The following is a 24,898-nucleotide window of genomic DNA, read 5'->3' on the forward strand; positions in this document are numbered from 1 at the left end:
CCTGGAAAGAAAAAGAGACACAATTTGCATTTTAATGGCATAGATTACCACAAATAAAAGTAGAAACAACAAATGGCTAGCTTCAGCCTGAGTACACCATCAGTTATGTCATCAGAAGATTTAGGCCTAACGGCAGCTACAGCCAATAAGTCTCAAACCATCAGTCTCCAACCTCATCTGCTTTAATCTGTACACCAAACAACAACCACCCTCCCAGAGAATTCTACCCAGGTGTTTATACTAAATTCTAACAAGCTCATGATTGGTCAGTCTATTGGTGGTTTCATTTCAGCCAATCGACAACTAAATTGATGACCTAGAACACAACAAATCCATGCTAACTATAACATTTTCCTCCAGTGTATCATAGCTTCTTCCGTCTCATCTGTAACTCCATTGTTTAGTCACCTCTCGGATATCTTGTTCTCAGGAAGAAACATTTACAGTTTCCATTCACTTCCATCCTCGAGGAAAGACCAGATATTAGTAACATTCTCAAACAATAGGACATTTCAACTTATGCAATGCTTGGTCAAGACATGACCTTGTAAGACATAACGCTGCAACCCACTGGGGATAGCTGTGGGCACATTTACACAAACTTCGAAGACACTTTTATGAAAGCCATGAATCATGGAAAATAACCACAGCATCTGAATATTATTTTGCTCAGCCGAGGACAGAAAAACGAGCATTTAAAAAATCACTTGTTTTGTACATTAATTCGTTACACATTTTTAGTATGAAAATCATTAATAAACAAATTAGAAAATTCACACTCTCACAGGAACGAAGGTACCAAGGAGAGTCAGTGGTTTAATCAGGATCAAGATGGTTCCTCATTGCTAGGTGATGATCTCAAATAGAAACAAGAAAATCCTGAATCAATAAATGCTCAGCGGATAGTTCCAATGGTTGCAGAATAAGAGTGACTTTCCTTTCCATTAGAGCTGACCTCCATGCCTGGTTTGTCACTAGAGGGTCCCTGGTCCTTCTGGGACTGAAGAAAGAATGATGCTGTCAACTTTCAGGCAAAGAGTGGATCAGGAACAATGCAAGCTTACCATTCTCAGTGTCAGGTGATGGAGCACGTCCTCAACCTATATGGTCTTCCTTACTTCTTGTGAAGCAACTGGGATATGCTGAGTGCATCACTTATGAGCACTAACAGTTAATCAGGGTGTTCTTACACAGATCATCCAGTCAGATGGCATTGGTACAACCTTTCCACGAATCAGGCTGATTCTCCTGATAGGTACTTTCCAGCTCCTCAACAAGCAACTTAGTTTACCTTCTTTCTTTCCCTCACATTAGCTGGGAGGCTCTGTAGGCTTAGTAGAATTACTCCCAGTCTAGAGGGAGAATGGCAGCCACACAAGGTTTCCACTCTCTATTTCCGCATGAATGTGCAGGTCTTCTCGGTGTCCAGATGACAAAAAAGACTCAACCAAGTTCTGATTAAGAGGTTTCATTCCTTACAGGTATCAGGTGTTTAAGCCAATGAGTTTGCATTAATGAAAATCTTGTAGATTCCTCTAAACATGGAATGAGCATTATGGCCCTGCAGGCTATATTTCATTAGTGTCAGAGTCCCTAGACAGATGATTTTTGACTAGTCCAGATGGTATGTGTATTGGCAGTAGACAGAAGCTTGAAATGGATCTCTTTGAAATGGGACATGGCCACAACACAGGAAACAGGGTTTCAGTGATTTTCACCCAAAACTAGGGAAATCAACCTGTACTAAAGGGAATGTCATGGAATCTCACTCTCCCTAAAATGGTTTCAAGAAATGTGATAGGAAGTATTAGCAGCTCAAACACAGAGGAGGCCATCATTCAGAGAAGCAAAGACCTGGAGCCCAAATGAACACCAACATTTACCGGTCAATCCATGGACCACACAACTGACACTCACACAAACATCTATCCATTGCTTACTTTGTAAAAAATATGTATTTCGGCTCACAGTTTTGTTCAGAAATCCACCTCCAGTTCTATTGAATGCTGAGAGTGCCGAATGTCAAGGCTTCTTAGTCTTGAGTCCCCCTAATGCCCTGTTCATCCACCACCAAATACTCCCGGCTCCTTTAACTCACTCTTTCAGGTACTTTTACATCTCTCTTTTTGTCTTTCTCACAGTTTTTCCACCTTCCTCTTCATTATTCTTTCCCTTTTGTGGTACTCTCTCTCTTGCGCTGGATCAAAGTCTGATAAGGAAAAATAAGTGCCGGTCCCCAGAAAAGAGTGCTGATGCACCCCAAGTGCAACCACCAGTTCAAACACTGCATTCATCAAGCAGCTAAAAGACATAATGAAAGTAAGTGATCACAGTTATTGGGATCTGATGTAACTTATATGATGACAGGTGGTAGGCAGTCTACCCACAGTGGTACAGACCCCTCTAGTCAAAAGTTATAATGTCACCATGGCCAAGTACCGGCATAGCTTGAAAGGGGTACATTTTTTTTTCTTTTTTTCTTTTTTTCTAAAATAACAAGAATGTATTTGATCACTGAGGTAGTCATTATGAGTTTGGCGGTTGTTTATTAAGATCGCCACAGTGGCGGCTGCCAAAGGACCACCATGTCGGCAAAAACGAGACCACCGTACTCTGAGTCACAAACGCAAAAACCTCTAAAAAACAGCCACAAATCCGACACAACCAGGCTGAACGATGGCGGGAAAGAGGGGATCTCACCACCCACTCCACCCAGCTGACAACATTTCACCCACCATATTACGTTCAGCAAACAGCAATGCGGTTTCTGCACGACGGTTAACTATTGGCGTTTTGCACTGCTGTGCAACTATCCATTGGGTACTATTGATGCCTATGGGGGCCTGAGAAACATGATGAATGATGCCAGCGGTGATAGGCTTCTGTGTGGTGGCCATCACTACCTTCATCTGCCCCCTTCCTCACATGTCTCCTGATGACCTCCATGACATGATAGGGGGGCAGTGTTAACGAAATGTGTGTGTGCATGTAAAGGCATGTGTGCATTGGTATGGGTGTGTGTAGGTGTGGAGTGTGGTTGCGTGTGACAGGAATGCATTTTTCCTGTCTATGGGTGGGTTTCCTGCCATGGTTTTAGTGGTGGTGCAACTGTTGCACAAACCCTGGCAGTGTACAGCCTTGTAATACAGTTGCAGTGTCATGCCCCCGCCGGCCTGGAGACGGCAACTGCTGGCTGCGGCGGTCCACCTGCACTGGCAGGACTGGCGGCAGTGTGGCTGTTTTTCGTAGGCCACACCTCCATGCTCATAATACGGCAGTCTTCACCGCCGGAACTCCGGTAGTGAGATCGCCACCTCCACAGTGGCAGTCCTCGCACTGCCAAACTCGTAATGACCACCTAAATGTGTGTGCATTTTCATAAATTGACAAGAAGATGTTTGGTGCAAAATTATTGCATTTCCAAATATACATTTAAATCTTACATTTTCATGTTAATCACCATAGTTGTCTGAGGCCTTAGTTCAAACTATTGGTTAACTCGTCTACTGTTCGACCCTGTAAAGGCTTCTTAAATTGATAAATAACACTATGTGTGACCTGTGTAATTTCTCTGAATGTGTTTTTTACTGCTTAAAATTGCGAGATAGGTATATTTTGTTTGCTATTCTTTCATTTTGCCTCTTCCATGTAGATGTGGTTACTTTTTCATACATGTGGACAACTAGCTCTTGACGTGTGTGGATTTTTGGGTAGCTCATTAACCTGGAATCTCCCATGATTTTGTGATGACAGCTCATCCGTCTCTAGATCTCTGATTATGTCCATGCCAGGACTATGGAGAGTACCCTGTGCTTCATTGCAATCCATTCCTAGAAGAGTGACTTAAGGCTATGTATTAGCTTTCTCTAAACACCTGTGTTGTATTGATGCATTGCAATCATTTTTACGCAGCACACATATATATTCTACATTGGGAGTTCCTTCACTGGGGTAGCCACATGCTTACCTTTTCAACCAAGATGTTTTGATCCATGCCTTCTCAATTTACAATACTATTGTTGATTACCCAGATTATGAGGGTTTCAACTGGGCTATGTGATCTCTGTGATGTCTCTCATTTTATTAGGGCCACAGAGCCCTTTCCATACACTATAGCGGTGTACTCCTTACTAGTCCAAGATGGCCAACACTAGTTCTCGGGACAAGTTTGAGTTTCCTAATATGGCCACCATGTATACTAACCCCTTGTTGGTTTTCATGTCATCTTTGTCAACTATACCTGATGTCCAGTTTACCATATGATCACTTGTGCACCAGGATGATGCTGTTCCCAACCTGATTACATAATCACAGTGATGTTATTCTGTTCATGGGGCTACTGAGCCCGTCCTCTTCACTGTAGCGTTTCACCCTTCACTAGCTTAAGATGGCCTCCATGAGTTCTGACACAAGCTTCCCATCAGCTGCTGAGATGCGCCACTTCACACTCCTGCTATGCCTCCCAACTGGAGTAATCCTCTGTAAAACTAGACCTTCCACCTAACTCTGACTCTTCCAAGTATTGCTGGTTCACCGGTCCTTGTCTTTGAGATTCTCTAGACCCTACTTTACTATTTGTGTTCGGGTTTTCATGATTTTTACAGCTAGCAACTGTTTGTGCTAGCCTCGACTCTTGACCTATGGGGCATTTCCTGACAATATTTTGGGTAAGAATCACAACACCTAACAAAACTGCAGGCAGTGTCACGTCAGTGTATGAGACTTGTACATAATTGTGCTAGACATTTGATGATGTTCTGTTATGTTATGTTATTTGGATTTATATAGCGCATAACTGCCCAAAGGCCTCGCAGCGCTCAAATTTGAAGCAAAAGCATTCAGCAAAAGTAAATTGAAGTTCAGACCCTGAATAGCCATGTCTTGAAGGCCTTGCGGAAAGGTAGTTCATGGTTCATTGCTCGTATGCTAGTCGGCAGTGAATTCCACAACCTTGCCCCCTTATATGCCAGAGAGCTTCCCCCAATCTGCCTTTCTTCACTTTAGGAGTAACTGCCAGGTATGCTGTTAAAAATCTAAGTGATCAATTGGGGATATAAAAGGTCACTAATGACCTCAGCATTTCAGAACCTCAATTATGCAAAGCTCTATGCATATGGCATAATGTTTTAAACTGTATCCTCTTGTCTACTGGCAGCCAGTGCAATGATGAAGTTCCATCTTTAATGGATTCCTGTTTAGGAATATTCAATACCGGGCGTGCTGTGGCATTTTGGACTCTCTGCAATCTTTTAATGACATAACCAGGGGAGCCCATAAACAACGCATTCCCATAGTCAATTCGAGAGCCAATTAATGCCTGTGCAATTATTCTTCTGGCTGTGAGCGGTAGGATGGTAAAGACCCTTCTCAAAAATCTAAGCAGGCCAAAGGAGGAAGCCGCTATTTTATTAGCTTGATGCGCCATTGACAGTTGTGGATCGAGCCAGACCCCCAGACTTTTAATAAAATCTTTAGGTGGGAGTACAAAACCCATTTCTTCAGTCACAGAGGGATTCATGATGGGCTTTATTGGTTGTCCAAAAATCATCAACTCTGTTTTATTGTCATTCAATTTGAGTTTACTTCCAGTCATCCATGCTGCCATCGATTGGAGACATGGACCAAATGCCAACTCTATAGAACAGGAATCCCGTGAAAGAGATATAACTAATTGTGTGTCATCTGCATAAGACACCAAAGTTAGCCCAAAGGGCTGGATTATTTCTGCCAATGGTAACATGTAAATATTGAATAGAGTGGGGCTAAGAGAAGACCTCTGTGGAACTCCACATCTGCTCCCAATATGATCTGAAAAATATGATCTATCTAGGACCTGAAAAGACCTATCTTTAACAAATGAATTGATCCAGTCTAGAGCTGTCCCAGATAGTCCAATATCTTGTATCCTATTCATTAGTATATCCAGGTCTACCGTATCAAAAGCAGCACTGAGGTCTAGAAGAATAATAGCTGTTTCTATGCCCCTATCTAGTCGCTTTTTCACTTCTTCAGTGACCGCAATTAATGCAGTCTCTGTCCCATGTAATGTAATGGTCTGAAGCCCAACTGAGTAGCATGTAGAATGTTATTGGCTTCCAGAAAAATAGTTGAGTTTGAACATGTTTTTCAGCTATTTTAGACAGAATCGGCAATAGTGAAATAGGCCTATAGTTACTAAGAAGTTCTGGATCACAATCAGGCTTCTTCAGCAGAGGCTTGACAATGGCATGTTACCACTGCTTCAGCACTATACAAACAGTCATTGAAAGATTGATGGCACTTGTAATGAAAGGAACTGTCACAGATTCACCTAGTAGTAGTACCTGGGGAGGGGCTGGATACAAAGGTGATCCTGATTTACTAGTTTGAAGGTGTTTTTTTACAGCATCCTCCAATATCGGAGAAAAAACTGATAAGGAAGTAGTGTACCCTGATTTATGTTTAGAAACCTTCTGCCCCTGGTTTATGACGTCAGGAAAGGTTAGGTATATATCTAGCACTTTTTGTTGGAAATATGATGCAAGATTATTGACATGCTCCTTGGATGCATCCAAAAGTATCTTGTTCTCTTGGGGCTGAGTGATCTCATTGAGAACGCAAAAGATCTGTTTGGGTGAATTAGCTGCCTGTTCGATCTTTTCTGTGTAATATCTGGTTTGAGTGGATTTAATTTTAGTATGATAAATCCGAATGGCTTTTTTGTATTCCTACTTTAAAGATTCAGTATGTGACTTGCTCCATCTCCTTTCCCATTTACTGCATTCTCTTTTGAGATGCAGCAGATGTGCGATAAACCAGCGAGAATTCTGTCTTCCACATCCCCTTCCCATGGTGGATAGTGGTAAAAGTGCATCTAAACTGTTCACAATCCAGGTGTCAAAGGATTTTGATAGATCCATGACATTATTTTGGCTAGATGCTTGATTCCTTTCAAGGGTGTGAGTCCAGGCATCAGCATTAAGCTTATGCCAGCACCTGGAAGGTAGAATCATATTATGCACCAATTTCTTATGTCTTGGTATTGTTAATTCCAACCTTATCAGAAAATGGTCAGACCAGGCCAAAGGATAGGAAGCCATAGGTATTAAGTCTTTACTGTTTGAAAAAACCAAGTCAATAGTATGCCCCTTATTATGTGGGGGACCCTTAATCAATTGTATTAAACCCAGTGCCTTCATATCTGCAATCAGAGATTTAGTTGTCGAACTATCTGTCTCCTCAACATGGATATTAAAATCACCTAAAAGCGTAAAATTAGGTTTCGTACAGATCAACTATGCTATGTTCTCTGCCAGAGATGGCAGGACATTTTCCATGGGACCCAGAGGACGATAAACTAAGTCACCTGAAAGGGTAAATTGAGGATTCAGGGTGATAGAAAAATACATACTCTCACACCCTACAATCTGTAAAGGGTGTGACTTGACTGTTATATATTCCTTGTAAATTAAAGCAATACCTTCACCTCTGTTAGTGACTCTGTTGAGTCTGCATATTTGGTATCCTTTCGGTAATGCTAATGCTACATCAAAGGCTGATCCTTCATGTAACCAAGTCTCCATCAGGCAAACCAGTGTGGGTTTAGTCTGTTCTAATAATAGATATATATCAAGTTTATGAACTATTAATGAACAACAATTGACAAAAAAGGTTAAACATTTATTAGTTTCTTGCTTGACTGATTTATCCAAGGTCAGTTGTGGGGCTCATTGACAAAATTAGCATAAACGTTCCGAGCTCCTATAGCTACTATAGTACTGATACACATATTATGGGTGGTGGTCCTTAACGAATGAAGGTCTTTCGAGTCATACTTAATCCCTCCAGATTTTATTGAAGTTTGGGCAGAAAAACTGGGCCCTGGGCCCGTTCTGGCACGGATGGGTGCAGACGGGCTTGCATTTGGGGCGCCTGCTGCGTGCATCTGCTGCGCGTCGCTTGCAACTGGGCTAGAAATAGCCCAAATGCCGAGAGACACTATACCGCCAACCTTCCCCAAAATGGGGGCTGCAAAAGTGCTTTTCCCCCAGAGAAAAAATGGTGGTCTAAATTCTCAATTCCCACACCAGGCCACTGAACATGGACCGAGTTGAGGCCAAAAATGCCAAAAAAGAGCTGTCCCTTGGCGATTCCCGATCACTCTGATCACTAAACTGTCCCCCAAACTCCAGCTACTATTTGTGCAAATAGGCAATCTTTATAAAAAGAAAAAAAATGTCCCCTAAAACTTTACTTCGCAAAGAAGGTGACTGACCACCAGGTTTAAGAACTTCAAAAATAGTCGCTATACTTTAAAAATTCAAGTTAAAAACGATCACAAAATAACAGTGCTCCCCCGCTGCTCACTGTTCGCTGTGCGTCGCTTGCATCTGGGCTAGAAATAGCCCAAATGCCGAGAAACACTATACCGCCAACCTTCCCCAAAATGGCGGCTGCAAAAGTGCTTCTCCCCCAGAGAAAAAATGGCGGTCTGAATTCTCAATGCCCCACACCAGGCCACTGAACACGGACCGAGGTGAGGCCAAAAATTGCCAAAAAAGAGCTGTCCCTTGGCGATTCTCGATCACTCGGACCACTAAACTGTCCCCCAAACTCCAGCTACTATTTGTGCAAATAGGCAATCTTCATAAAAAGAATAAAATCGTCTCCTAAAACTTTAATTCGCAAAGAAGGTGACTAACCACCAAGTTTAATAACTTCAAAAATAGTTGCTGTACTTTAAAAATTCAAGTTAAAAATGATCCCATAATAACAGCGCTCCCCCACTGCTCATGATGCTGGCGCATGGTAATTTTGTTTTATATGTTTTGTTCTATATGTGTTGTCTGTGGTGCCCACTTGGCTATAGAATCCATTGCATGGCGGCCGATTACACGTCATCCCTCATAGCTGTTATTAACAATCTCATAATGATGAATGCTACCATTTTAATGCATGGGATCAGTAACCTGGCTTTTACTGCATTCCCTCCTTGCTATATTTATTTCTTATATTTATCAAGTCAAGTCAAGTCAAAGAAACTTTATTTCGGCTGCAAGAGCCATAAAAGCGCATAGCAGCAATAAATACAAATAAATACACAAGGTAATAAATATAACAATACATAAAATGATAAAAATTGAATAAAGATAAAATACATGCACACAGTGCGATGGGACAGTCGAGTTGGAATCATTAAACAGATAAGAATTTCCCTCTGACAAACCAGCTAGCTCCGAGGAACTTGGCAATGGCGATCACTAGCGTTGGCCTAGTGTCTGATTTGAGGATTTGCAGGGCTATTTCAGAGCTGCGGACACCCAGCAGTCTACATGCCGGGGATAGCCATTTCCTACGTGAGGCGGTGTACACGGGGCAGACAAAAAGGACGTGAGGAAGATTCTCGATGGGGGCTTTGCAGGCTGGACAGGCGGTTGATTCATTGTGTGACCAGCGGCTGGTGAAAAGTCTTAATGGTAATGTTCCAATGCGGAGCTGAAAGAACAGTTTCCTTTCCCTTGGGACCGTGATTATGTCCCAAAAAGCCTCATACTTGGATGTCTCTTTTAAGTTAACAAAGTCACAGGATAATGTAGTGTGAAGTGCAGCCCCTATATCTTAGTGATCTGCCATTTGCCAATATAGTTTCTTTAATTCGCTTTTCGAGGGAAAGACGGAGGTGGTTGGTGAATTCCAGAGTTCACTGAGCCCGAGTGAGTAGAATGACCCCTGGATGTATCGTAGCCAGTGGATTCTGTGAAGATGATCAGCTTTTAAAATGACCTGCAGGACTTCAGTAAAGGTTTCAAGCTCTGGAGTAATCCAGAGACGCTGCCAGTACAGCAGAGGGCGTAGGCGGGCTTTATGACCGATGCGTTTTATGCCAAGATCCTTAAAAGGGGGGAACAGTGCAGTGCTTGGCGGAAGGGACACAAGGTTTCTCAGGAAGTTGTTCTCTGTGATGGTTATGTCTTGGATTTTAGCATAACCCCATAGTTCGGCCCCATAAAGAGCTGAGGTCAGAGCATGGGCTTTCATATATCTGTATTGCTGGGCGAAACGGTTTTGTGTGTGAGAGGTGAAAGTTTTTTGATAGTGACCCCTATTGTTTGCTTTAGTTTTAAGGCTTGCTTTCCTATGTGTGATTTCCAAGACATGTTGTCAGTCAATGTTATACCCAGGTAGCTAAAAATGCCCACCTTCTCAAGTGTGGTGCCCTCTAGTGTAAACTTCCCTCTAAAAGATCTATGGGGATTAAGGCTCACTAGTTTTGTTTTAGAGGCATTGATTTCAAGTCCCCGCGTTGAGCAGAATTTCTCAAAACACGTTAGGAGTTTCCTTAGTCAACTAGGGGTCTTGGATATCAACAAAGTATCATCTGCAAAGAGCAAGACAGGGATTTTTTGTGTGCCAAGTGATGGTGCGTCAACCTCCACTCTAAGCAGGGAAGGGACAATTTCATTGATAGACAGAGAGAAGAGGGTCGGGCGAGGACACACCCTTGCCGCACACCCCTTGATACATGGATTATATCAGTTAGTTAACCCTTGTTGTCCCACCTAACTTGTGCGTAGTTGTCCTTGTGGAGCCGTATCAATATTGCTAGGATATGTTCCGGGATTCCCATTCGGGAGAGAGTGTCCCATAGCTTGTTGCGAGGTACTAGGTCAAAAGCAGACTTTAGATCCACAAAAGCTACATAAAGGCTCCCTTTGCCAATAAGCACTGTTTTCCAGTATAGAAATAGGAACCTGAGGGCTTGATCAGTGGTAGATATTTTCTTCCGGAAACCAGCTTGGAGGGGACTAAGGATATCATGTTCGGTCATCCAGTCCTCGATCTTTCCCAAGAGGCAGTGGCAGAAGACTTTTTGCACACAGTCAATTAGACTAATTGGTCTATAGTTGCAGGGAAGTGATCTGTTGCCCTTTTTAAAGATTGGGATAACAATAGCCCCTTTCCAGGACTCTGGGATAGGCGCCCCAGATGCTATAGCGTTCGCTATGATGGTGAGGTATCTTGACCAGGATGCTGTGTCGGTTGAGAAAAGGTCTGCTGGGACACCATCCGAGCCAGGCGCCATGCCGCGTTTTATGGTGCCTAGGGAGTAAGTTATGTCACTTTGAGAGAACAACTGGGGTACTTCAGTGGTGGGTGCTAAATAAGTATTTCGGCAGGGGTCCATGCGGACAGGAGTGGGGCTATCATGGTCATTGGAGTACAGCCTGCTAAAATGATCTACCCTGTCCTTCGGGGCAATGTTGGTTGTAATGTCCAATCCACTGCTTTCTGGGCCTCGTGCTGCCAGGGACCAGAACAGACTACAGTTCCTCTCGCAGACAGCGTCAGTAAGTGCTGTCCACCACTTGTCATCTTGGTCACGCTTGGCTTTGCGTATGGCTGACTTTTATGACTTTCTAGCTAGGCAGATGGCAGTGGCATCCTTAGATTTAATACCTTGGATTAAGCGCTTATTTAGGGACTGACACATTTTATTGAACCAGCGGGTCTCTTGCCATCATGGGCTGGGGATACTAAGAAGTGGACTGCGATATCCCTGAAGCATGAGGTGTGGATTAATCTTATTTCCTTATAGGGGATTGTGGGACCCACCTCTAGGTTCATTAATGTAGTCTTTAGGGTGTTATTGGCTGCGTTGATGAGTGCGGGCCGAGCCACAATCTTGTCCCACTTTAGGTGTCATTTGTCGTTAGCCAGGCTGATACCCTCTGGTGCTGCTACTGAGGAGTTAATCATGGGCGAGAGGTCGCCCAAAGCTAACGTGTGAACAGAGAGAGGATTATGATCACTTTCAGTTCTTTCAACAATCGTCATATCGATGACTAGGGGCCATAATCCTATGTCGAACAGGCAGTAGTCGATTCTGCTGGTGTGGTTGGTTTGGTTGAATGTGTGATGACCTTTGGTGTCTGATTTGGTTCTGCCACTTAACGCCCTGAGCCCAAATTCCATGGTCAGTGACTTAACTTGGACAGCAACCTGTGTCCATCTCTTGATGGGTGGAATGGACAGGGCGGGGATAGACCAAGCTCGAACCTCCTCGTCTGTGGACCTGAGATCATCCCAGTCTAGAGGTTCAAATGTGACATTAAAGTCACCAGCCACAACGGTTTTATGATGGCGGGCGGTTTTGCAAAAGGGCTGCCAGGTCACAAAGGGTTTTGGAGACTTGACCCCCCCTGGCCCCTTGGGTGTAGATATTGAAAATGTTCACAACAGTGTCAGGCCCAAATGATAAACGAAGACCTAACAGGTCGGGAGAGTCGGTGGGTAGCTGTAATATATGACAGTTAAGTGATATTCTGATCCAAACGGTCAAGCCCCCTGAAGGCCTGCCTCTAGTACTAGGCACGGCAGGGATATGGAAGTTTGAATAGCCTGTTCAAAAAAGTGGATCGGTTGACCATGTCTCTTGAAGAAGACATATGTCATGTTCATCAATAAAAGAGGTGAAGGATGGAAGAGGGAGGATAGATTTCAAACTTGCCACGTTCCATGAGACAAGTTGTACCCCAGTGAGCAGTTGAGCTATCCTGTCTAGATGCCTGGTATTTGCATGATTAGCTGTCAGAGGTTGATTTGGCAGGTGTGGTTGAGTCGGAAGAAGTGGTTCATTACCCATATTGGTCAGTGAGACCTGAGGTTATATTTATCTTCCTTTGCAGGTGGGACATTAATGTATGCTTCCTATTTTGAAACTTCAGGTATCACATTTAGGGACATAGCTGTCTACCGCAGAGTTTTTAGGTGCAGGGTGTTTTCATGTAGAACTGCTCCTGAAGAAGCGCCACAGACACTTTTTTAAGACCAACAGCCACAAAATATGTTGACCTTGCATTACAATATAATTGATTAAGGCTACGTGGACACATTATACCCCCACCGCAGCCCCTCGAACCCTTGTGGTTTTTTAACTCCATCAAGAGTCATTACATTTAAAGATCTGTCTCCCTTGGTTGGTTTTAATCACACTTCCCGCCCTGGTGTGATACCCACACACTAACCACTCATCATACGGCATCATTTCAAAGATCTCCGATAAAGTGACCTCTGGGGGGGGCATGGGACATTGCAGTGCCGGTCCTATGAGGAGCATGCCCTATGATGAATCATGACATCCCATTGGCGTGTGTGATGGCACTTTATAATGACGTACATGGTTCCTTAACCTTCCTGCAGTCTTTATCTCTTTCTAGGAACAATACCTAGTTTTTTTATATAGATATTTTCGGGACTATGGGGTACTGGACCTTTATTTATGGCTCTCAGACCCCCTCCTTTTTTTTAAAGTAGCTAATTAATATTTGCCAAAAACGTACAAGTTTCATATACAAAAAGGAGAAAATTAAATTAGACTCTTCTATTTTATGTAGTAAACAACACTGGTTCAAATAACATTCCATATATAGGTCCTTAAGAACACTATGGGGGTCATTACAACATTGGTGGTAAATGCCGCTTACCGCCATGCAGAAGACCGCCAACACACCGCTGCTGCAGCAGAATTCCGCCACAGCTATTACGACCCACAGCTCGGAATCCACCAAAATCCAGACACCCACACAAGTCCGCACACCAAAGGTCAGTGATAAACTGGTGATAATAAAACCTCCACCGTCACGCCAACAGGAATATACGCCCACACTATCACAACCCACAAATCCTCGCGGAGGTCTTTCAACCGCGGTATTCCATTGGCGGTACACACCGCCTCGCTCAAAATACACACACATTTACAAAACACAACCACATTGGACAATTCCAAATACACACACCTGATACACATACACCCACCACACCACACCCACACACTCAATACAATATTAAACACACACCCACATCACCCACAGACCCTTACTACCAGAAATTTAGATGAAGGCCAGCGAGACAGCACAGCAAAGACAACCCCACCATACAGAGGCACACAACACCATCACACATACACATCCACGCACAAAACACCACACACCCCTAAACATCACCCCACACATCACAACACACACCACCTCACACATCACCCACACCACCCCATGGCACCGCAAAGACACCCCAGGTTTTCTGAGGAGGAGGTCAGGGTCATGGTGGAGGAAATCATCCGGGTAGAGCCACAGCTATTCGGATCACAGGTGCAGCACACCACCATAGCTAGGAAGATGGAGCTATGGCGCAGAATCATGGACAGGGTCAACGAAGTGGAACAGCACACAAGAACTAGGGATGACATCAGGAAGAGGTGGAACGACCTATGGGGGAAGGTACGTTCCGTGGTCTCAAGACACCACATCGCGGTTCAGAGGACTGGCGGCGGACCCCCACAACTAACAACATGGGAGTAGCAGGTCTTGGCTATACTGCATCCTGAGGGCCTTGCAGGAGTAGCAGGTGGAATGGACTCTGGTAAGTCAAATCTTTCACTACTTCATCCCCCATCCTACCTGCATGCTATCACATACCCCCACCCTCGCCCTCACCCCTGTCACTCCAACTCCTCACATATGTCCCTCTATCACAACCCACCCATCCCAACACCAAGCCCTGCATACAACAACAAAGCATGGACACCCATCACCAATGCATGGCCACTGCACATACTCACACACACCCCTAAACAATTATCACACAAAGTCCTACACAAGAATGCAAGCACTGGGGTACAGGGTCACCCACCCATTGCACACCATGGCACACACAGATGCAATAATCATGCCTTTACACCCCTGCAGGACCCCTACCCAACGTCACCGGACAGGAGGGTCCAGACATGTCCACTCCACCCACAGAAGTGGCCCACAGTGATGACAGCAGCTCTGTCCAACTGGATCTAGATGGCCAGCCCGACCCATCTGGGACCTCGGGACAGTCGGTTCCCCTCACACTGGCGCAAGCCACAACAGAGCCTCCCCCCTCTGGAAACACCAGCACAGCACCCACCCAGCGGGCCCATACCTCTGTCCACAGGACACGTCAAGCAGCAGTGTGTCCACCACTACAGGGAACCCAGGCTAACCCACAAACCCAACAACAGCTGGGACCTGGGGGCAGTGGCAGTGGGCACATGGTTCAGGGGACAGAGCCCCAGGAACACAGGGGAACTGGGAGGGCTGCTGTGTGATAGGGGGAGGACAGGCCCAGGGAACCCACTCTCCACGAGGCCCTCTCCAACATCATGGGAACCTACCACCATTCCCTGGAGACGATGGCACCGGTACTGGCCAAGTTTCAGGAGACCCAGCGGCTGCAGGAGGAACAGTATTTGGGGTTCAGGGAGGAACTCAAAGCCATCAATTCCACCCTGGGCACCATTGTAGGGGTGCTGAAGTAACTTGTGAACACCAGGAGGGACACTGTGGCACAAGAAGGGGCCCCTGACACTAGCCTGGACAATGAACTGCCCACCACCTCCGCCGGCGCTAGCGGACAGGAGGCACCGCCACAGGACCACGACACCAGCACCCCACCCCCTGCAGATAGAGAACCACCCCGAAAGCGGTCCCTGAGATCCAGGACAAAGACAGAAAACAATGCCAAGAACCCCACCAAGAAATTAGACCACCCTGATTGTCATCCTTTTGTCGCACTTTGTCACCCTGTCCATCCTTAAACTGCCCCAGCTCCACTTCCTATGCCCCTTTGGACAATGCACCTGTGAGAATAATAGACTGGACTCTGCCATGGACATTCCTCCACCATCACCCCTGACCATTTTACAACCCCCTCCACTATTTAGCACTTAAATAAACACCCTTAAATCACAAAACTATCTGGAATCAGTCTGTGCTTTTGAAAATGTGTATTTGCAATAACTGAGCAAAAATGATATATCCATTGTATTGTCAACATACCTATGTCACACAGCTCTAATCCATGAGGAAACAAAGCAGATGTCACACAGTGAGACCCACATCTGTGAAATCGAAAGGGAAAGTGACAACTCAGTCTCCATACACTGGGTGAAAGTGACAGACAAATGAGAGGTAGAACAAGTGTAACAGATGTAGCAGGCAGCGATGTCTTCTTACCTGTGTCTCACTGGAAGTATTGTTGTCGATATCCTCTTCTCCTGCTTCCTCGTCTTCACTGTCCACAGGCTCCACAGCTACCACAAGACCTCCATCTGGACCATTCTCCTGCAGAAAAGGCACCTGTCGTCGCAAAGCCAAGTTGTGAAGCATACAGCAGGCCACGATGATCTGGCACACCTTCTTTGGTGAGTAGAATAGGGAACCACCTGTCATATGGAGGCACCTGAACCTGGCCTTCAGGAGGCCGAAGGTCCTCTCTGTAATCCTCCTAGGTCATCCATGTGCCTCATTGTAGCGTTCCTCTGCCCTTGTCCTGGGATTTCTCACAGGGGTCAGTAGCTATGACAGGTTGGGGTAGCCAGAGTCACCTGCAAATGTCGAGGGACAACTGTTAGACACACACTAACCCTTAGGGACAACACCAGGCCCAGACAACTATTCACACTGTATAGGGTCCATGTCCTCACCCAATAGCCACACACAGTGCTTCTGGAGTTGCCCCATCACATAAGGGATGCTGCTATTCCTCAGAATGTAAGCGTCATGCACTGAGCCAGGAAATTTGGCGTTCACATGGGAGATATACTGGTCGGACAAACAGACCATCTGCACATTCATCGAATGGTAGCTTTTCCGGTTTCTGTACACGTGTTCACTCCTGCGGGGGGGGACCAAGGCTACATGTGTCCCAATAATGGCACCTATGATGTTGGGGATATGTCCCAGGGCATAGAAGTCACCATTCACTGTTGGCAAATCCTCCACCTGAGGGAAAACGATGTAGCTGCGCATTTGTTTCAGCAGGGCAGACAACACTCTGGTCAACACGTTGGAAGACATAGGGTTGGACATCCCTGATGCTATGGCCACTGTCGTCTGAAAAGACCCACTTGCCAGGAAATGGAGTACTGACAGCACCTGCACTAGAGGGGGGATACCTGTGGGATGGAGGATAGCTGACATCAGGTCCGGCTCCAACTGGGCACACAGTTCCAGGATTGTGGCACGGTCCAGTCTGTAGGTGACAATTACATGTTGCTCTTCCATTGTCGACAGGTCCACCAGCGGTCTGTACACCGGAGGATGCCGCCATCTCCTCACCTGCCCCAGCGGACGTGCTCTATGGAGGAGAACAGCAAGCAGAGGGTCAGCCAACACTGAGGTACGAAAACACTACTTTATTGCACACATTTTTCAATCCGCTATGTCCCTGTTGTAATGTGTATGCAAGGCCTAGATATGTGTGATGCATTTAAAATTAATGCCATGTGGCCCCCTGAAATTGCAGCTGCCTGAACTGTAATGTGGGACAAGGGGATATGAGGTTGTACACCGTCGCGGTAGGCGGTCGAAGACCGCGGCGCAATCCTGCATTGATTAACATTGGACCCTATGGGTGCCAGGAGCCAATGACGATGTAAGCCGGCGGTGACGGTACACGCCGACTCGGACGTGACTGCCATGTTCTATCTGTTCACTCACTTGATACCTGATCTTCGACAGGAGAGGTCGCAAGTGCAAATGCAAGTGCTGCTTTGACCTCAGTCTGGAAGAGACAATGGCTCATGTGTCTGGGGAAAGGGCCCCTGCCTTCACCACAGAGGAGTTGGAGAAACTAGTGGATGGGGTCCGCTACTCTACGGTCCTCCAGACAAACAGGTAAGTACACTGTGAGCATGCTGTATGGGCAGTGGCCTCACCAATGACCCAGCCACCGCCAGAACCAACCTACAAGAAGGGATGAAAGACGTAGCCGAATGGATGATGAACAGCCGCCTGAAACTGAACTCAGACAAGACGGAAGTCCTCATCCTCGGATCATCACCCTATGCCTGGGACGACTCCTGGTGGCCCCCGGCCCTGGGCAGCGCACCCAAACCAACGGACCACGCACGAAACTTGGGCTTCATCCTGGACTCCTCCCTCTCGATGACCAAACAAGTCAACGCCGTCTCATCCTCATGTTTCAACATCCTACGCATGCTCCGTAAGATCTTCCAATGGATCCCCACCGACACCAGGAAGACGGTGAGCCAGGCACTCGTCACCAGCCGTCTGGACTACGGAAACACCCTCTACACCGGAACCACAGCCAAACTACAGAAAAGACTCCAAAGCATCCAAAACGCCTCCGCACGAATCATCTTGGACATCCCCCGTCACAGCCACATCTCCGGACATCTGAGAGACCTACATTGGCTCCCCGTCAACAAGAGAATCACGTTTTGACTCCTCACCCACGCACACAAGGCCCTCCACGACCAGGGCCCCAAGTATCTCAACAACCGCCTGACCTTCTACACCCCCACCCGCCAGCTTCGATCTGCCAGCCTCGCCCTCGCCCCACGCATCAGAGGAACAACCATGGGAGGAAGATCCTTCTCCTACCTGGCAGCCAAGACGTGGAACACCCTCCCCATCCACCTCCGCCGGACCCAAGATCACCTCTCCTTCAGGAAGCAACTCAAGACCTGGCTGTTCGAGCAGTAGCAGCCCCCCTCCCCCCCAGCGCCTTGAGACCCTCCGGGTGAGTAGCGCGCTATATAAATGCCTTGATTGATTGAGTGTATGTGCGTCATGGCAAGGGTGGGAACGCGGGCCAATGAGTTTGACGGTCCGGACGGTTATATCTTCTCCTTTTCCCCTCTACCATTCCTCTAGGTCAGCGCCCACCAGAAGAAGGATATTTGGCGTGCCATCGTCAAGGAAGTACGGACCCTCGGGGTCCACCACAGATGGAGCACCCACTGCCGGAAAAGATGGGAGGATATTCGCCGCTGGAGCAAGAAGACGGCGGAGGCCCAGCTGGGGATGGCCTCCCAACGTGGGAGGGGTGCCCGTCTCACCATGACCCCCCTGATGTTTCGGATCCTGGCGGTGGCGTATCCGGTGTTGGATGGGCGCTTGAGAGCATCACAGCAGTCACAAGGGGGTGAGTACACTCTCATTCATCTGATTCAGCGCGCATTACGAGGTGTCTAGGTGGGGGAGGTGGGCTGTGGAGTCCCCTAGCCCAGGGCGAGTTTAGTTGGCAAGGTCCCTTCATAAGGCAGGTCATGTGGCACCCCACCCCACCAGTGTTCAGAGGCAACTACACCTAGTCAGGCTTGTGTGACTTCCATGTGTGCATCAATCGGTCATAGTCCTTGTACCCCATGTCCCTGTGATTAATTAGGGAACTCTAAGTGCACAGCGTAGTGCAGAGGTCTTCTGTGTCTGTAGTGTCCACCAACGGTGGCGGTATTGCATGCACTCAACATGTCTTCTGTCTTTCCCCCCCTTTTTTTGGTCTCCCTGTTCTTGTGTGCAATAGCATCATCAGGCGGAGGAGCAGTGGCACCGGAGCAGGAGGGAGCTGCATCCCACATGGCCCTGGAGGGTGACACAACAGAGTCTGAAGCCACCAGTGGGACGGAGGGTGAGGGGAGCTCCACGGCGGGGACAGGAGCCGAGACCAGCGACACAGACTCCTCCTCTGATGGGAGCTCCCTTGTGGTGGTGTGCCCTTTTGTGTGCCCCGCATCTACAGGTCCAGCAGCCACCCCCCTACCCACACTGCCCTTCCAGCAGCCCCTCAGCGTGTGCCCCGTGGCTGCTCACTCAGGAGGGTGGGCATCTCCTTCGCCCCAGGCACCTCAGCCCCTGCCCGTGTCAGCCCTGCTGCCCTCAGTGATGAGGCCATTGACCTCCTCAGATCCCTCACTGTTTGGCAGTCTACCATTCTGAATGCCATCCAGGGTGTGGAGAGGCAGTTGCAACAGACCAATGCATACCTGGAGGGCATTCATTCTGGTCAGGCAGCCCAACAACGAGCTTTTCAGACTCTGGCCTCAGCACTGATGGCAGCAATTGTCCCAGTGTCCAGCCTCATCCCTCCAACTTCCTCCACCCAGACCCAAACCCCTGTACCTCAGCCTATCTGAAGCACACCATCCGACCAGCATGCACACACCTAAACACACAAGGGAAGCTCTGGCAAACATAAGCACCACACATCCCACAGGCACTCACACAAGCATCATTCCCATGCAGACATACCAACAGCCACTGCCTCCACTGTGTCCCCCTCCTCCTCGTCTCCCTCCTCCCTTCCTGTCACGTCTCCACTCACACCTGCATGCACTACATCTTCAGCCACTACCTCCATCACCAGCACACCCATCACCACACACCGCTCACGTGCAGTCACCACCCCCACTACCATTCACACACATCCCATGTGTCCTCTCCCAGTGTGTCTGTGAGCCCACCTCCCAAGGTACACAAACGCAGTCACACACCCACCTAACAGCCATCCACCTCACAACAGCCTCCAGCCCATGCACCTTCACCCAAAGTCAGCAAACGTACACCTCCTACAACCACTACCTCTTCTTCCACTCCCAAACCCCCTCCATCTACCCGTCCCAGTGTGTCAAAAAAACTTTTCCTGTCCAACCTTGACCTCTTCCCCTCACCTCCCCCACACCTTCAGTCCCCTAGGGCCCGCCTTTCCAGGTCCCAACCCAGCACCTTAGCCACCACATCAGCTGGAACAGTGGTGCCAGCAGTAACCGGCTTCTGGAGTGCACCAAGCAGCAGGGCAGCCAGTGTGCCAAGGAGACAGACCACGGACAGTCCCCCACCTCAGAGGCATAAGAAGTTGGCCACTGCCCGGAGGGAGAAGGGTAAAACACCTGCCACCAAGGGCCCTCCCAGGACTACAGTTGGGAGTGGAAAGAAAGCAGCGCCACCATCCAAGGTGGGGAAGGGGCACAGAAAGAAAGGGAAGTCACCGCCAACCTGCACGGTGGACAAGACAGCTACCAGCACCGCTGCCCAGGACACCGCCGCCACCAGCACCGCTGGCAAGGACACTGCGGCCACCAGCCCCGCTGCCAAGAACACCGCCGCCACCAGCACCGCTGCCCAGGACACCGCCGCTACCAGCACCGCTGGCAAGGACACCGCCGCCACCAGCACCGCTGGCAAGGACACTGCCGCCACCAGCCCCACTGCCCAGGACACCGCTGCCACCAGCACCGCTGCCCAGGACACCGCCGCCACCAGCAAGCTCACTGAGCCACCCACCAGCACCACAGGTCAATGAGCGCCGCAAGCACCGCCGCTACTGAGGCCGCCACGAGCAGGATGAAGCACTCTGGGCACAAAGCCCCCTCTAGAACCAGTGGAGAAAGGCATGCACTACCTCTGTCCTTGGCAGGATGAAGCACTCTGGACACAATGCCCCCTTCAGAACCAGTGGAGACTGTTATCCACTACCTCAGTCCTTGGCAGGATGAAGCACTCTTGGCACAAAGCCCCCTCTAGAACCAGTGGAGAAAGGCATCCACTACCTCTGTCCTTGGCAGGATGAAGCACTCTGGGCACAAAGCCCCCTCCAGAACCAGTGGAGACTGTTATCCACTACCTCAGTCCTTGGCAGGATGAAGCACTCTGGGCACAAAGCCCCCTCCAGAACCAGTGGAGAAAGGCATCCACTACCTCTGTCCTTAGGAGGATGAAGCACTCTGGGCACAAAGCCCCCTCCAGAACCAGTGGAGACTGTTATCCACTACCTCTGTCCTTGGCAGGATGAAGCACTCTGGGCACAAAGCCCCCTCCAGAACCAGTGGAGGCTGTTATCCACTTGAGAGACTGTGGCTTTGCACTCCCCAGGATGCAGCAGTGGGCGAAGCACCCACTGGAGAGACTTGAGAGACCGTGGCTTTGCACTCCCCAGGATAAAGCAGTGGGCAAAGCACCCACTGGAGAGACTTGAGAGACTGGGGCTTTGCACTCCCCAGGATAAAGCAGTGGGCAAAGCACCCACTGGAGAGACTTGAGAGACTGTGGTTTTGCACTCCCCAGGATGCAGCAGTGGGCAAAGCACCCACTGGAGAGACTTGAGAGACTGGGGCTTTGCACGCCCCAGGATACAGCAGTGGGCATTGAGCCCCCTCGTGGATCTGGCGTTGTGCACTCATCCGGCTGAGGTGCCCTCCTTCCCTTCCCCCCTTAGGTGCCTGTTGTATTTCTATCTGATGCCCCTGCAGTGTTCTCTCCATTTAGATCGGGTATCGAGTGTGGGCCTCGCCCATGCATTTTGGGTCCAGTGGTCCACGGACTTTAATGGTGCAATACCTGGACTTGTATTATTGGTGTATATATTTGTTTATAGTGTATAAATATTTTTGAGTACTGGACTTTAATAGATTAGACTCGTTCAAATAATTTCCTTTTGTCTTTGCATTCTTCCGGGGGGGTTAGGGGTGTAACTGTAATGTATGAACATGTATTAGTGTGTGTGTTGTAGTGGGTGAGGGTTGGGATGGGGGTGGGGGTTGCGTGTGTGTGTCACTCTCTGTTCCCTCCCCCCTCTCCTGTGTGGTAGGTGCAGTACTCAGCGTTCGTGCTCCTGGTAGAGGAGCAGGAAGACAAAGGCAGGGAGAATATGGAGTTCTGGCTCCATGGCGTCCTGGTTCCTCGTGGGGGTGTGTAGAAGTGAGCGTTTTCCCTTCCAAGTTCTGTTTCCGCCGTGTTTTTGTTTGCAGTGAAACCGCCCCTGAAAAGGTGGCGGATTGGCCTATTGTAATACTGTGGGCGGTACATTATCTTCCGCCTGTCTGTTGCCGGTTACCGCCGCGGTGTTTGTTTGTACCTCCGTGGCGGTCGGAGTGTTAAAGTGGCTGTCTTTGTTGGCGGTTTCCACCATGGTCATGATTCCATTTTTTTTCCGCCGGCCTGTTGGTGGTTTTACCGCTGCTTTAACACCGACCGCCAGGGTTGTAATGACCACTTATGTATTATGTGGTCGATGCTGTAGTTCAAACAACTGTTTGCATTATCAATTAAATGTTGCTAAATTATATGTTAATGTTATATATATATATATATATATATATATACATATATATATATATATATATATATATATATATATATATATATATATATATAGCACTTGTAGTAATTATTATAGCATCGTGGAGCTTTTGGATGTTCTGTTTTCATGTTTTTATTGCACTGGTACACATTTGAATAATACAAACCAGAGGCAGTAAAATGGAAAAGAATGACAAGTAAAGCAACTCAGTCATTTCTGGTACATTGGCAAAGATATCCTTCTCTAGACATCTTTCTTTAAAGTTAACCACTTAGAGGAGACACACGGGTACCTTACACGGAGCAAAGGTTTTCTGTCTCTGTTTGTTTAGTTCTTTTGTCTGCAGTCACTGCCTTAAAAAGAATCCCATTTGTAAAGTGATCGCTGAGATTGAGACGTAAACTGAATCAAAATCATTTAACTCAACAAAGAAATGACGTGATTTCACTCCCCATTTGACGCTGAAAAGGACTCTCTCTTGTTCGTGGTGGTGCAGGGTAATAAAAACCTTTGACCTCTGCTTCTCTGCGCTCTAGCTTGAGATATATATTAGTGAGCAGTTATTCCAGTGTCACTACAGAACTTTAAATCATTTAACCGGAAGGTCTCTCTAAGTAGTTGATAGAAGGCTACACGTGTTTACTTTTATTATGAAATTGTGAGGAAGGTACTGTTTTCAGAATATGCACTCACAAGCTTTAGTCTCTGCTCCCCGCTAGTATAGATGTCTGAGGGCAGTTGATTAGCCTCCGTCTCATATTAATGAACTGGAATGTATCATGCATTCTCCTGGCCTGAATTTACTTCAACTGTTTCACTGGATCTTAGACTAACAATCTTTGCTGTCAAATTATGGAATGGCTCCTTGTGTAAATACCCCTATAGCCCCACACTCAACACATACTTAGCAGATAGTTTTCCTCTTTGAAGTGGTTAAATAGGTGTTGGATGTGGCCCTTTCTGCAGGGTCATCCCCAGACTTTTTGCCTTTCCCCTGGACTTTTTGAAAAAAAAATTGCTGGATATAGAACTCTGGGCACTTTACCACTGTTAATCTGTGCTAATGTGCATGTGCTCTCTGACAAAAATGTGGTAACATTGGCTTTACCACAATTGCCGTATTTAATTTACTTATAAGTCTCTAGTAAAGTACACTACGTGTGCCCAGGGCCTATAAGTTAAATGCTACTGGTTGGCCTGCAGCACTGATTGTGCCACCCGCTTCAGTAGCCCCTTTAAACAAGTCTCAGGCCAGCTACTGCAGAGCCTGTGTGTTCAATTTTAAACAGCCATGTCGACCTGGCAAGTTAACACACTTGCCACACTTGCCAGGACCAAACCTTCCTTTTAATTACATATAAGTCAGACCTAGGGCAGGACCTGGACAGATCCAAGGGCAGGGTGCAGTGTATTTAAAAAGTTGAACATGTACTTTTAAGTTGTACAGGTCAAGGTAGTGACTTTTCAGATCTCACCCAGTCTAGCGTGGCCAGATATCCCTGGCTGGTGCTTTATGCTTTTAACTCCTTTGCTGCCAGGCCTTTTCCCCCTCAGGTGCCAAGCCTTTTTTTTGGCTGTTTGGGGCAGTTCGTGCTTAGGCCCTCATAACTTTATGTCCACATAAGCTACTCATGCCAACTTTGCGTCCTTTTTTTCTAACATCCTAGGGATTCTAGAGGTTCCCAGACTTTGTGGGTTCCCCTGAAGGAGACCAAGAAATTAGCCAAATACATCGACAAATGTGTTTTTTTTAAATGGGAAAAAGGGCTGCAGAAGAATGCTTGTGTTTTTTCCCCTGAAAATAGCATCAACAAAGGGTTTGCGGTGCTAAAATCACCATATTCCCAGCTTTCAGGAACAGGCAGACTTGAATCAGAAAACCCTATTTTTCAGCACAATTTTGGCATTTTACTGGGACATACCCCATTTTTACTATTTTGTGTGCATTCAGCCTCCTTCCAGTTAGTGACAGAAATGGGTGTGAAACCAATGCTGGATCCCAGACAGCTAA

This window comes from Pleurodeles waltl, chromosome 3_1, assembly GCF_031143425.1.
Source record: "Pleurodeles waltl isolate 20211129_DDA chromosome 3_1, aPleWal1.hap1.20221129, whole genome shotgun sequence".
In the NCBI taxonomy this organism is placed as follows: Eukaryota; Metazoa; Chordata; class Amphibia; order Caudata; family Salamandridae; genus Pleurodeles; species Pleurodeles waltl.